Genomic DNA, 13,917 nt, shown 5'->3' on the forward strand with positions numbered 1-13,917 from the left:
GCTATTAACAGCAGTGTCAACCTGGTTCTACAAGAAAATGATACTTACGCATTGTGTCGAGGTCAAATTCGTATGGAATGACCTTGTTTGGCCATGGTTCAAATGAAGTAAAACTTCGCTTGGACTGGAATCCAAGCAGATAGTCAGTGTACACCATCATAATCCACAGCACAAATACACAACATACTGGCAACAGCCGGAAAGATATTCGATTCTTTATTCGCAGAGGTTATTTCATGAAATTATCGCGCTACATGTACCATGATAATTTGCCTCAAATCCGATCACCGCAAAGAATGATGACTTGATTACACGACGATCACCTTGACTGAAAACTACCTTGTTTTCCCTGATGACTGGAAACTTCCTCGACAGGTCTAGGTCGGGGATATAACTATGGTAAAACAAGGTAGTTTCCAGTCACCATTTTAAAACCAACATACGATGCGACCCTAGACCAAGTACATGTACTTTGCCAATGTTTTTTTTTTTTAATTTTGACGCAAAACATTTTTTTGTTGCGGTTCGACCAGTCGAATTTTAGGGTTCGGTGCCTCAACCAAGTCTGGGGTTGAAACTGTTGCTGTTCAAGCCGGATTTAATTGCTTTGATTGCTTTAATGCGACTCGTTGTCTCTGGTGTTAGTTACCAGAGTTCAAAAGACCGTAGAACAAAAATGCCTTACCCTTCCTACTAATTCTTCGGTCTTCTCAACTTCCTTTGGTGTTCGAAGGATATCGTCTCCGCCTTCCGACGCACGCGTTGCAATCAGATTAGTAAGAGTGGTTTTAGGAACCTGTGAAATATATACCCCACTCAAAGCTATGACTCCACCAAAGAAGATGTTCTTCGAATAGCACAGCGCATGCGAAATCGCGAAACAAAAGCTTTCGGGGGATCGGTTGGAGCGCAGTGCCAGTGAAGCGTAAAACAAGGTTAGGTTCCCACTGAGTGCGATTTTGCTTGAATCGCACAAAGCGTGCGATAATGCAAAGCGAAAGCGTCTGTTGGTTCGATTTGGATGCGGTGACGTATGAAATACCAACGCCATGCGTTGTCGCAATCGCACTCGGTGCTAACCCACCCTCAGGAATCGTGTACAAAAAATCAACAAAGAAACCATCTTTCTCCCATCGCACAAATTACTGATACGATGAGAGAAAGTTTCTGTCCACTGACTAGGATGCAGAAGGAAAACTGTTGACTGACCAGTGATTCAGAGGAAAATTTCTGTCGCTACAATAGGCTATGGAAGCAAATTTCTGTTGCTTTGACTGTCGACTGTAATTATGGTTGGCATAGGTCTTCCATCAAAGTCGCAACCACACAATAATCTCAAAGGATTCAACATGGCGATCTATGAGCTATGAGACGCGACGAGAATCTCCACTCTAACATGAAAGCTTTGGTGGTTCAGCGGTTAGAATGCTGGACTTTCGATCTGGTGATCACAGGTTCGAATCCCCGTGATTACACCACATCTTTTTCTTTTTTCTCCCTTCATTTTTGTGTTATTTATTCATTCATGTGCATTTGTTATTATTATTATTATCGTTGTTATCAATATTATTTTCATTATCATTATTTTCCTGAAGAAAACTATGCAATGAAACAAATCTGAAAACGAAATAATTTGGTAACAGTTTGGGAAGATATTTACTGAATATTGTCGGCCAACATTATACTTACCTCTGAGCGACGACCGTTTTCAATGAATACAGTGTCAACATCACGGCGCACCTCCTTTTCAAGTTGTTCAACCCTTTTGCTAAGAGCTGCTTCTGCAGTCTCTCCAACCGTTTTTTTCTCCTTGGGAATGTAAAGATTCTGGCTTTTCAGGTACTCTTCCAATGCTTTCACGTCATTTTCGTCTTGATTGACAGTGCTCTAAAATATCGATTCAGATAAAATACAATAGTTAACGAACGAAACACACAAAGAACACTGGAGAGTAATAGGGTACATTCATTTCTTTACATGACATTAAATTTGTTGCCCGCTGGAACTTTGAAGGGAAAGAGTGTCGAAATTCATGCGACACGTATGTTAATTACTTTTGTGACACGGATCAAGCAAGTAGTATCGATGGCCATTTAGGTGGCCAGGAGTCGAAATAACAGGAATAATTCCCCTATCGTCAAAATTTGGTATCTACAAGATAAGATACTGTAGTAGTGCTTCCACATTCTTAATCACTGCGAAATCTTGGTAAAATGAAGCGTTTCCGCGCCTTGGCCCCACCAAGATAGCTAACTATCAAATTTTGCACCATGTCCGCGATTTTCTAGAGGTTAAAGTTATATCTCAGCATAGCCTCTTCGTTGAAAATTGGCAAGCCTGCGACAATCAGTAAGTCCTGGAAGAAATGTTTAAGTTTAAGTTCCTACCGTAGTTTGGTCTTCTCTATCTTCCTGATCACCAGATATCCCGGGTTTACATTGAATACTGTACACTGCTAGTAACAGCAGAAACAATAACGCATGAAGTCTTTGAGAAAACATTCTGGAGTTTCATGGGCAAAACTTAATGCAACTATGGCACTTCCAAGAGCGCAATGTCTATAAAAGCTCTAGGAATCAGTGAAATGAGTCATATCTGTGCCAGTAACGTCCGAGACAAATGTTGCCGAAGCTGGCGACACGCCGACAGATGCGCTTTGTTCCCCGTCTGCCATGATTAGGTAACGTTATTGGGGGGCAAAAGTAGCGAGACCAGGCTGTGCTGGAACGCAAGATATACATGTAATATTAATATTGCATGTGACGGATCGCATAGAATCGGGTATCATGTCGCCAGGCCTCCACATTGAGTAATCGCCGATGTAAAGTTTCGGTCAACTTCCAGATTATGACAGAATATGTTTTTTAAAAAACACATACTGTATGTCGAAGTACAATGTATATTATCAATAAATTTTGCAATGATTTAATTTAAAACGATTATATGTAAGTATACATGTAATGAAGTTCAAGAGAAATGGCTTATATGACAAGTTAGGTGTGTAACTCGACCCCACACAGCCTGTTTAAGTTGGTCCCATGTGTTTGAGAACCAACGTCCACGCGAACGCCTATCCCATTGTTCGACATCGTGATCAGGAGCCGGAACAATGGGGTAGGCGTTCGCGTTTCGGGGGATTTGCGAAATCTCCCTAATGAGAACAAGATATACATGTAGCTCAAAAAGAATGTTTTATTGACTAGTGTCCTGAACTTAATTCATAATAAAGTGTAGATATCTCATACATTTTGTAAATTAGATTTAACTGTTGGTAGAGGTGCATGTAAAGTGAAATATAAATTACATCGCACATGGAGTGAGCAACCCGGCGCAGTTTGTCAAAGAAGATAGCCGATCAACACTCGTATTCGAAAACGTTCTTCTCTATTCACCTGGTACCACAGTGGAACAGACCGCCGGTGTCTCTAATATCCTGTAGTTGGGGCGGGGGCCTGTGCATACCTCATATCTGGTGCCCGTGATATGACAAAAGAGATAAAGGCGGAAATGAACACAGAGACAAAATAACAACAAGACGTATTTGATATGTACAAATTTTCCATTAATCCCTTTATTTGTCTGCCAAAAGAAATGTCACCATTTTTTTCAGAAAAGTATCTGATATGGCACCTACTGAATATAAAGAAGTTTACAGAAATTATCCTGAGTCCCCTCGGCACGTAAGAAGCAATTAGATATGTTCATCAGCAGCACATTTGAAAAGTGAACAAAGACACTCAATGATGTTGATGGAGCATAACGTATTTACATAATGCTAGCTGATACAACCGAAATTTTGTCTTCGTCGTGATTTTGAATAATATGACAATCTTTATATTCGAGTTGTTGTCAATCAAGAATAATTCACATCTTCCTCAGTTGTAATAAATTGATAGTAGCACCAAAGCGAGTCCACGCTAATCGGCGTTTAGTATATCATCGGTTTTTTTCTTATTCAGCCATGACAAGTACAATGATACCAAAGTAAAATTCGCCCTTCAGGTGTGCTGCTCATGATAGTGAATTTAGCGAACGTTTCTCTAGTCTAACATGCTACGTCCATTAACTCTGCTGATATAACTTTTCAAGAAAGCGCCCAAACTGTCAGAGTTATTATGCATGTACTGTACACACAAGTACATGTTCTAAATCGCTACACAAATATGCCACTCGAAAATATCTTTATCGCAATTCAGGGCGGCATATAGCTGACACACGGCCATTTTCAATACGAAAAATACACTGGTTCAAAGCATCAATATAGCATAATTTGAATATTGCACGACGTTGCACGTGAACTAGCCCGATGTGAAAAGAGTCAAGTTCGACTTAATTTTCGTTTAGCCTCTCAATATTAATCTACCCAGCCGCACAATCGGTCGAAATCTTGATAAGGCTGTGTGATGATGATGGTCACATGTACAAATATGGCTACTACGTGACGAATAGTGCAACTATAGTTACATGTACGTGTCTATTTTAAAGACGCCGTGCATACAATATGAAACAACACTTGTTATTGTGTATCACATGACCCTTATGCTGCAGAATGTTTACTTCATGATGATGATGCCAAGATATTGTATAATCCCTTTGCAATAAAGCCTGAGGATGTTGTCTCATGATGTGATCAGAACAAATGCTTATGGATTTATACAAATCATGATAGTGATAGCGGTGGCTACTTAAATTAGCTTTGATCTATAATTACCAACATTTGTTGGTTCCATGTTCCGATTCTTTTCACCTCGTTTGTCATGCAAAATAGGATCGATGTGAAGTCAACGAATCAACAAATCCTCAACCTCGTACACAGTACACATTATTAAGATATCTCATGCAGGTGACAAATACAGGTAGACGATCCGCTATAACTAAATATTACCAACGGGTCGAGGTTAGACCTCACCCTTTATTAACACAATTAACCTATATATAATGATACATCTATATTTCTAACTATAAGACATTTGAATTATTAAACAATGAATTACGTCAATTATTGCTGTATGGAAACAGGAAAGTGTTCAATATTGTATGGATACTCTCGGGTCATCCGCAGCGGAAAACCCAGTTGGCGATAAATTCGTCATTCATAATGATCCACCTTGGTCGGCGCCATTTTGTGAGTGCTTTGGATCTACTTCCGCTGTGCAAAGTAGGGCCATTTGGGCAAAATCATCAAATGCGTAGTGGTCATGGCGGCTACAATCTCTAATCTACAGTGCAAAATAAATGCTGACGATAAAAAGCATGTTCTAGTAAACTTGAGACATCTCTCACAACAGAAAACAAAGATCTAACTACAGTTGACAATGAGAACGAAGTGCGCTTTGTAATCAATGCATTTATATAACAGCTAGTTAAAAATTTGAGTACAAGAAACAGAATAGAAGTGCCAAGTATACATATCCACACATTTTCTAATTATATGTCCTTCCAAGGTGGATCATTAATATGTTTTTATCGCAGAATTTCATCTTCTATGATCATGTCGGCCATCCCCCTGGCGGTTATAAGGCCTACTTTTGACTCACATGATCATGTTTTACTCAGCGTGCACCAAGGTCTGAACACTATATAAAAACTAACAGTGACCCAATGCAGGATTGTTCTCTCCCTCCACAACGAAGCGAGTCATTTTAGCTCCCCCTCAGCTGATCGAATATGAAAATGAGATCGAACCACCTGGCTACCCGGGTTAGTCGTCGACCTAGTTCTGGCGTCGAGAGCCACCATGCAGTCTGGTGACACGTGTGGCCTCAAAATGGGGCTACAAATGACTCGCTTCTGAGCATTTTAACCACGTTTATAATTGCACATCATTTCGTAGGTCTCCGTCCTGCTCCACACTATAATATTAATCAAAAATGAACAAAATTTGCTGCCACACAACACCAACAACGTGATAGTAAACTATAATGATTGCACACAGGTACAACAAATCAATTCAAAAACGATGATGGTGAATGGAGATATTACTGTGTCTACTCTCAAAACTATTCAATGCAGGAATTACAATTTGCAATGGAATACAAATGGCAAAAGCTTTTTAACATAATGTATCCCTAACAAGAGTGAAAACATCAAAACATGTTAATATTTCTAATTGTTGCAATGAAGCCGTTTCTACCAGCAGTGTCTTTTTTCTGATAACCTCGTAACTCAGATGACCAAACCTTCTATCGCTAACAAGAACCGAGACATGTGTGCATACTTCAAGTGATATGTGCAGATTCTTGTTTCTTGTCAGCATGGAAAAATATACATCATCCAAACAGTCTGACAGATGGAGTTGTTCTAAACCTCAGCAAAGATTTTTAGGTCAACTACGAAAATCTACAGCGGAAAAAATGGGGTTGGACCTGTGCTGAGGTTTAGTTCACAATTATATATGTGACAGAAGAAGAACATTATTGTCTAATGCTTGCGAAAGTTACCGATCCTCAATGTTCGATACCTGATTGGGAAATGCAGCGTTCGTTGAATAGAACGCCGCTGATTGGCGCTTTTCAGGAAATGCCGGTTGCCATGGTAACGAAAGCGAGTTGCATATCTAGGGAGCTTGGCATTTGCAGTCGAACACGATCGACTACTGATGGTTGCGGTCTTCGTGTATTCTGGCGGCCTATAGCTCTGTCAAAGAAAGGAATAAGCGGACTTGTTTACAATAATTGTTCGAGTAAATATCATTGAGCATGCGGTGACACACTGTGTCTATCGGCATTAGATCAAATCGCTTCATTGGATTTAGTACTTTATTGAAGGAAATACTGCTTACCAAAATATACAGCACTCAAAGTTTGTTTACATGCTGGCCTATCACGGATGTTTATATTTTTTTGTTTTTCAACAATAAGACAGTTTTTGCTATCGTGGTCACGAGTGCGCACAGCGTTTTATGGGCGACAAATTTGAGCCTCCCAATACAGTAAACCGAGCTGAACCTATCTGCAGCATCCAAATCATTAATGATGATTATAATAACAAGCTTGATACCGAATACCTAGTACCCGGTATTCAATCGGGTTCAATTAATTAAGAAGCCCGCAAATCATTGCGCGTGCAACCTGACACCAATACCGGCCCGACTTGTAGGCTGCATCCATACACATTTCAATTGGTGATTTGATGAAGTACACGTTTTGCATTGTACACTGACCGCCGTTGCATCCATTTGAATGAGAGATATGCGTAAAATTCTACCATGCACATGCAGTTATTTGAAGCAAGAAATGCCAAAATGAATGTGATGCGAAACAGAGTGTCCTGGTATAGAGCCATTACCATATCTCATGCCTGAAAGTAATTCTTGCAACATGCCAAATGTCGCTAAAAGATTCAAATTATTTTCCAAGGCAACAAATTTATACACCAAAGAGAATGAATGCGAACGCGCAAGACGTAAACCGGAAGCCGCAACCAGCGAACTCCGTGAATTCATTCATCTGCTTTTTTAGATATCGTCGCATAACGCAACTGCTATCTTTGACCTCAAGTGATAAGACAGTGACCGAAACGTCCCGCAAAGCTGATAAAACGCGTCCTGTAGACAAATCAATTGATGAAGTCGTATTAGTTAAGATTGCAACCTACAGGCACATTAAACCAAAACCTCTATTCTCGTTTATGCGGGGTAATTACACCCCAGTATCGGATTAGCACACTTGACGTGATCCGATGTCACCTACTCTCCTCAATTGCGCTATATGCTGCGTGAGGTAAACGAGAGCCCACTTCAGGCCTCAGATTGCTGTGGAGTGTAACTCCACGACACTCTGAGCGATGGCCTCGATCAGCTACTGATGGAGCACACTTTGAGATTAAGTTCCAAGTCACTTGAAATTAATTAGATGTCCTTATGAATCTTTTATAAAGTGCATGAGAAATGCAGTCACTTGAAAGAAGTTTAAATTACAGTTGGTGCCTGAAAGACGAACGTTGATTTTCATCTTAGCAAGGATGACGTATAACGTGTTATACTTGACACAAGTCTTACGCAATATTCTAGTAACTGTAGTTGTCAAGTCTTACGCAATGTTCTAGTAACTGTAGTTGTTGTGAATACTTCAGATCACTGCACAACTGGAACACTTACTTCCTGCATTGCCTTCGCGTGCATTTATGTAACTGCCAGTCGCAGTTACGATCTCATGAATGACATCCACGTTACATGTAAATGATGTGTTCACTCCAGTGACTTCACCACGAGACAGCAATTGCACAGTATAGTACATCTTACAGCATCCTTTCAGACAATAGATAGCAAGATGGTCGTCAAGGGAATACGGCTATTCAATGGATCGACCGACTGACTCACCACCCATGAGAATAGAGATTACAAGGGTAGACAATAGATGTGTCAGACCAAAATTGATGTTGAGCAGTGGTGCAGTGATCGGCGATAGAGGGAAATCCTTACGCTGCATTCAGTTGGACAACATACATGTACTTATTTGGGCAATAAATAAAATCAAAAGTAGTGTGGTAACAGTAGATATTTCCAACATGACCACACGTAAAAATACAGTTCCCACTGCTAGTAAGCATGAAACAAATTGCACGACTTGCGATGCAATCGTTTATAACGACCAGAACTATTTTTCTTTGGCAGGGCTAGAAAAATAACTTTCTATTTATACGACAGGTTCGGGTGCCTTGGTTTGAGCTACCTGGCGGATATCAGCAACCATCTTTGAACTTCTTTCCAACCATCGTTCCAGCAGTTGAACAGATTCACAGACATGATGGACTGAAGCTTAAGGGAGGCTATAGGTAGCTTTTTCAACATACCATTCCGCAACGTCCAAATTATGAACTGGTGCCGCTGGTGCAACTAGGCCTGGCAACATCAAAGTGCAGATGCACTGCAAGCAATCGATTACATGTATTTTATACGTCGTTCAAAATGTAAATTAAGATGGATCCAAAAGGAATTAATTTGCAATTAAATTTAGTGACCTACATTGAACTAAAATCATCCCGGGTTACTAATATAAAATGAAAGCTGGTGCGACACTTTAAAAGGTATTCTGAATACACTCCCTGGATTATAATTCAAATACAATTCATTGCTCTATGTAATTAATTTCCATGACCTGAAATACAGTGTGATGGGGAGGTGCAGCTGCATCCGGGATGCAGGCCCATTCCCGCTTTCACCGCCAACATCAAAACATAATACATTGCCAGTCACTGGACCATTGCTTCTGGCAAATTTACAATTCATGCCAATTTTCCACTCAGTCGACAGATAGTCATTATCGTGGTTTGCCCTACAAAGCTATGCAAACGTATTACCCATTAGAGACATCGAATAAAAACACCCCAATATCCACTAATTGACGTGTCAAGTCAAAAATAGCAAAAACTCTATATTCGGGCAGATTTTTAATACAATGTCCGATGTCATATAGAGTTGATATGCATGCACTGCATTGAAATTATGAACAGGGGGACTAAATTTTACATGCGAATACTAATGTCAGCTTGGTTTAGAGTGTCAAGCGAGACTCGGTTACGAGAATTTGGAAAGCTGCATTGTTCCAAAGACTATAGTGTCAACATACATGCATGCTTACATCTTTACTTTTCAATTGAGGGGCTCCAACACTGTAAGTCGTTAACCCAGTGATAGGTAAGGGCATCCCAAGTCAAACTAATCGAACGCCAATCACCAATATAGCTTGAAAGTGTAGAGCGGCGCAAAGACAATTTTTATTTGTAACGAATCGGCACTTTTATTACGAATATCAAATGAAATCTGATGTTGATGCCGGGATGAAAATTATAGAGCTCGGTTTGATGTTATTTCTGTTTACACATAGACAAAGCAGCCACGATCGATTGGAAGCGACTTCCAAATCAAATAAACCTTGTTCAAAATGTTTCTATTTCGAATCATCCAATTTCAATCAAAGACTTTTGTACCAATCAATCTTATTGGGTTTCTTTGGCGTGTTCAGTGGCCGAGCTAATTGACGGCACGCATGCTTCGAGGAGATAAACAAGCGGAAGAATAGGCTGCATATGTCATGCCGATTTGAATGTGTTATCGAGAAATTATTAATTGAATCGGGCAAAAAAACTTCCAAGCTGGCGTCTGTGGCCAACGATAAAAAAAACAGGCTATTATATTTCAGAGCTACAGCGAACCTGCAGCGTACAGCGTAAGAAAACTCCACATTGGAGACGTATGTCAATTCGATAAAATGAAACACCCGCGTGGGGGCTCGAACCCCAGACCCTCAGGTTAAAAGCCTGATGCTCTACCGACTGAGCTACACGGGCTCACATGTCGGCGTGAGCCCACTGGCTACATTTTGATGAGCTAAAACGATGTCAAATATGCGACAATTGAGGTGAGCGACAATAAAGCATCAATCTGGTAATGTCGATTATGACTGATGGATGCTTTCTTCGGCTCGGAGAGCCTCCCGATCTCTGTGATCGTAGTCGCCAGCGAGTGTCCCAGGCACCCAGCCAATTCTATACCACTTTGATTGATCACCCGTCAGGGTAAATAATACGCAGATTGAACGGCAGTATTTTTGAGCTGAGGAGAAAAACTAGCATCAATATCTGTCTCTAGTCGTTGAAGTAAGATGATACCAATACTATTTACCGTTAAGAGCGAAATTATGTATCGAGATTCTTAAAAGTCGCAAAACAAAAATTTTCCCCGTCTTAGTCTCTACACATAATGACGAAAAGTTGGTGTCAATAAAATAATGATTGTTATGATTTTTTTCGAGCCTTATATGCATAACGAAGAGGAAAGAATCTATGCAGACTAGCCAATGGAATGAAAACGTTAGCTATTATACAAACATTATCGTAGCTAGCTCTAGGCTTCTAGCTATAAAACCTAGTCACGTGCTTTCTTATCTGTCTTGGTGTATTCCTGGCGTAGCTGAGATATACCTAGTCCTATATTTCCCTAGCGAATGCAAACCTGGCCCTATACTAGCCTATAGCTAAGATATACCTGGTCCTACAATAGCCTAGCTAATTACAGTCGAACCTAGCCCTAGACTAGCCTAGCTGAGACTTATCTAGCATTAGACTATAACCTAGCTAATATAAACCTGGTCCTATACTAGTCTAGCTAATCATAGACAAATCTATACCTAGACTAGCCTAGCAGAGACTAAGCTAGCATTATACTAGCCTAGCTAATTAAAGACAAACCAAACCATAGGCTAACCTATCTGAGATTAATCTAGCTCACATAATAACTTAGCTGAGGCAAATCTAGCTCAAGAATACAGCCTAGCTATATCTTATCCAAGATTGGCATATATACACTGCACAGATGCATTACATCCACCACTGCATAGATTCCCTGCTCCTCCCGACAAGGATTCGTACGAAATAGATACAACACTACTGCACGTGGCAAAGTTGCCATTGCCTCGTTGATTAAACTTCAGTGATAATGTACGAATCCAAGACTTACGGGCTCTTCAAAGGTTTATGTAAGGATATTACTTCTCTGAAGTATTAGCAAGTGCTTGCAACACGCGTAAACGTCATGACAACTGCATGAGTTGAATTAAACGCGTGCGATTGCAAACGGGAGCTTACAACTTTTCGGGGCGTTTATGACTTTTTGAGCCATACATTTCCCCATGATTATCTGTAAACAAACTCAAAATTTTGGCTTGGAAAACTTTTCAGAATTTTGAACTTATGAATAAGTTCAACAATAATTGTGTCAGTGCCAATCGATCCATCCACCCACATCGTCATGTGTACACTTCTTATCAATGTCTGAATATGACATTGGGTCGATATTTCTAGAAGTACTGGTGTGGTACGTGTAAAGGTCCTTTCTGCAGTAGATTATCGTACTGCTGCTCCTATGTATTTCTATAAACACGACGGATAATTTTGGTTCGGTTGAAATATTTTGATGACAGTATGAATTTAGTCGAAGTAATACATCAGTTTTTGTTTTGTTTCGAGAAATTGGTAGGCCTATGTTCTTGAGATTCGGTACAGTTCGATGATTAGTTCAACATAAGAGACAGTGTTGAAACTGGCGACATGCCTTATGTAGAAGTCAGAGGAAATTGTGAAGGTACATTAGTATATACGTCATCTCGATTTGAACGATGAGGAGACTCATTTCAAATCTCGACTCCAGGAAATCATTCTTGGATTAACCATAATGTAAAACAGTTCCAATGAAGGTTTACACCAAAGGGCGAGGTCGGCTTGAGGATATCCCACGCAGATTCTCTCTGGTTCATTACCAGAGTCGAATCCAAATTAGCTTGAACAGTAAGATACGTACATCATATGTGTATCATGATTGTTAAATGCATTGGATAAATTGACTTCTTCACATGGGAAGGAACGGTAGTTAAGCGTTCTGAGTGAAAGCATCATAGGTTTTCCAATACAGAATGCATGAATTAGCCATTCCCTTTACTTCGAGATCACCAGAGCTGGAAACGTTCTCATGGGTTAGTTGGTAGAGCGTGTTTATTTCAACAACCAGACGGGTCCGGAAAAATTTTCAAGAGTTTTTTAGAATTGTTAGGGAAGGAACTGTAGTTAACCGTTCTGAATGAAATATAAGGCGTGTGTTTTTTACTAGAATTAATTGGAAAACAATCGCACTGAACTCAGGATTTGTCTATTATTAGCAGCGCAAGACAAACAACAATTGCGGCTTAATTTCACTGTGAGATATTGAAGCATATCGCCGTATTTTGCACATTGTTGTTGATGTTAAGTTATCACCAAACAGGGAACAAACAAAAGAGAACCGGTAACGCAAACAATTGTTAGTAAATGAACAGAGGTCAAGGTCAGCCACCAGGTAGGTCTTGCAAAGGTCAAGGTTACTTTACATGTCAAGGTCAGTCATGCACTAATGCAAGTGGTAGCAAAGATTGTGAAGTCAATGGTTCAGTGGTAACCGTTGGAAACATCATAATTTTTAATCAAGGGAAGAACCAGGATTGAACATTGCAGACTACAATGTATGAAATTTTCTACTATATCCAGGCACAGTAGCCCCAGTATATCTCCCCTCTCACCATCCGAGGATGAGTAGCAGTTTTTAAGCGAAATCGAGACGATGGAATTTCGCTCATGGAATATAGAAAACCAACTGGGAGATGTCAAACTTTTTAAAAGCTTTTCTTAATTCTACCTTCGCAATCTTCGCTACCTAATTTATCGTTGCAAGTGATTGATGACAGTGTGGCTTACCAACAGACAGGAACAGTTCTCCAAGATACGGGTGACTTACAGCGGTTGAGTTGGAAATGTTGAGCGATGCAGGTTCTACATATATGTAGCTTACATCCGCAAAAAAGAAAGTTTTCGTTAAAAGTGCTTGTTTTTATAGTACATGTATATACATTTTTTGACAGAATATTCAGTACCACACTTAATAAATCCCATTTAATTTAATACGCTGTTCTTAATGCTATTTCTGTATACTGTGTTGTTGACTTATGTCACCAGTACTCTTGGAGAACGTCTGCTAAGAGAGATAATGTCGCCCTGGTAACCAGCAATGGCTGAATGCTAAGAGTCAACAGAGCCGCCATCAGCATTGTGTATCCTGCCTCGTCTGCTGTGTGTGACATTTCATAACAATTTCATCATGTTATCTATACATTGCTGTAGCAGAAATAGAAACTTTAGATATTAAGACCGAAATAGAATACACTCGTCAAGCCTGCTTTCTAAAGGTAACATTAACCAGCACAGATTTATCGGCGGCTCTGCTGACTCTATTCGCACTGAGACAAGAATACCTCAAATGCAATGCACCTGATCTGAATCTATTTCACAGCAATGACGTCATGCAATCTCATTTAGATGCAAAAGATCCATCCGAAGGCGGGAAATCGGTAGACTAAATTCATCTGATTTTCAAAGCGTGTGGATGCCCTG

At 40.0% G+C, this 13,917-nt stretch overlaps 1 protein-coding gene and 1 non-coding gene across 6 annotated transcripts in view; both read right to left on the reverse strand.

The window, feature by feature from the left end:
- Positions 1–3,540: 3,540 nt before the first annotated feature.
- The window catches only part of LOC135489801 (neuroblast differentiation-associated protein AHNAK-like), a 50,495-nt gene continuing 40,118 nt past the window's right edge, over positions 3,541–13,917 (reverse strand). For all 5 annotated transcript variants that reach the window (XM_064775351.1, XM_064775354.1, XM_064775355.1 and 2 more), the window contains exon 3: positions 3,541–6,636. The gene's annotated coding sequence lies outside the window, so the exon portion shown is untranslated. The remainder of the gene's footprint in view (positions 6,637–13,917) is intronic.
- Trnak-uuu (transfer RNA lysine (anticodon UUU)) lies at positions 10,218–10,290 on the reverse strand. Its single transcript has one exon. It is a non-coding gene; the product is annotated as a tRNA-Lys (tRNA).

This window comes from Lineus longissimus, chromosome 6, assembly GCF_910592395.1.
Source record: "Lineus longissimus chromosome 6, tnLinLong1.2, whole genome shotgun sequence".
Lineage (NCBI taxonomy): Eukaryota > Metazoa > Nemertea > Pilidiophora > Heteronemertea > Lineidae > Lineus > Lineus longissimus.